Source organism: Quercus suber, unplaced genomic scaffold (genome assembly GCF_002906115.3).
Source record: "Quercus suber isolate HL8 unplaced genomic scaffold, Cork oak 2.0 scaffold_70, whole genome shotgun sequence".
Taxonomy (NCBI): Eukaryota; Viridiplantae; Streptophyta; class Magnoliopsida; order Fagales; family Fagaceae; genus Quercus; species Quercus suber.
Window position 1 is genome coordinate 1368501 of NW_027069535.1, and position 1351 is coordinate 1369851.

The following is a 1351-nucleotide window of genomic DNA, read 5'->3' on the forward strand; positions in this document are numbered from 1 at the left end:
TGGCTCGTCCTGCTTTTGCCGCTAGCTTAACCCTTGTCTATGCCCTTATGTCATTTTACTTCATTTTGCTATTCTTCTCTCTTCTATTTTTATGTAAGGTGGCTCTTGCCGCACGACCTTTATGGACACTTTTTTGTAATGGGAGTTTAATTTCCCTTTCTATTTATTTTAATTGTTTATTTGTTTACACGCTGCCTGCTTTCCCTCTTTCCTTTTGATTTGCACAATTTTAGCTTGAACTGCATGTCGGCCAGTTGCGCCAGTGACAATGATAAGGGGAAAAAACGTACGCATGGGCAGCCCTCTTACGTCTCAAGGGTTAGGCGGGGCTTGATCCTTTCCTAACTTAGGATATTTTGAAGTAGTTGGTTTCCCCGTAGGCCTGAGTCCGAGGACCGTGCAATGCCTTGATTCTATCTAACGCTTCCCTTGTTCTGTAAGTATCTAGTTTCCCCATAGGTTTGAGTCCGAGGACCATGCAATACCTTGGTTCTGTCTAGTACCCAGGTATAGTTGAGTGATTAGTTTCCCCATAGGCTTGGGTCCGAGGACCACGCAATGCCTTGGTTCTGTCTAACACTTCCCTTCTTCTGTAAGTATCTAGTTTCCCCATAAGTTTGAGTCCGAGGACCATGCAATACCTTGGTTCTGTCTAGTACCCAGGTATAGTTGAGTGATTAGTTTCCCCATAGGCTTGGGTCGGAGGACCATGCAATGCCTTGGTTCTGTCTAACACTTCCCTTCTTCTGTAAGTATCTAGTTTCCCCATAGGTTTGAGTCCGAGGACCATGCAATACCTTGGTTCTGTCTAGTACCCAGGTATAGTTGAGTGATTAGTTTCCCCATAGGCTTGAGTCCGAGGACCATGCAATGCCTTGGTTCTGTCTAACACTTCCTTTCTTCTATAAGTATCTAGTTTTCCCATAGGTTTGAGTCCGAGGACCATGCAATACCTTGGTTCTATCTAGTACCCAAGTATAGTTGAGTGATTAGTTTCCCCATATGCTTGGGTCCGAGGACTATGCAATGCCTTGGTTCTGTCTAACACTTCCCTTCTTCTGTAAGTATCTAGTTTCCCCATAGGTTTGAGTCCGAGGACCATGCAATACCTTGGTTCTGTCTAGTACCCAGGTATAGTTGAGTGATTAGTTTCCCCATAGGCTTGAGTCCGAGGATCATGCAATGCCTTGGTTCTGTCTAACACTTCCCTTCTTCTGTAAGTATCTAGTTTTCCCATAGGTTTGAGTCTGAGGACCATGCAATACCTTGGTTCTATCTAGTACCCAGGTATAGTTGAGTGATTAGTTTCCCCATAGGCTTGAGTCCGAGGACCATGCAATGCCTTGGTTCT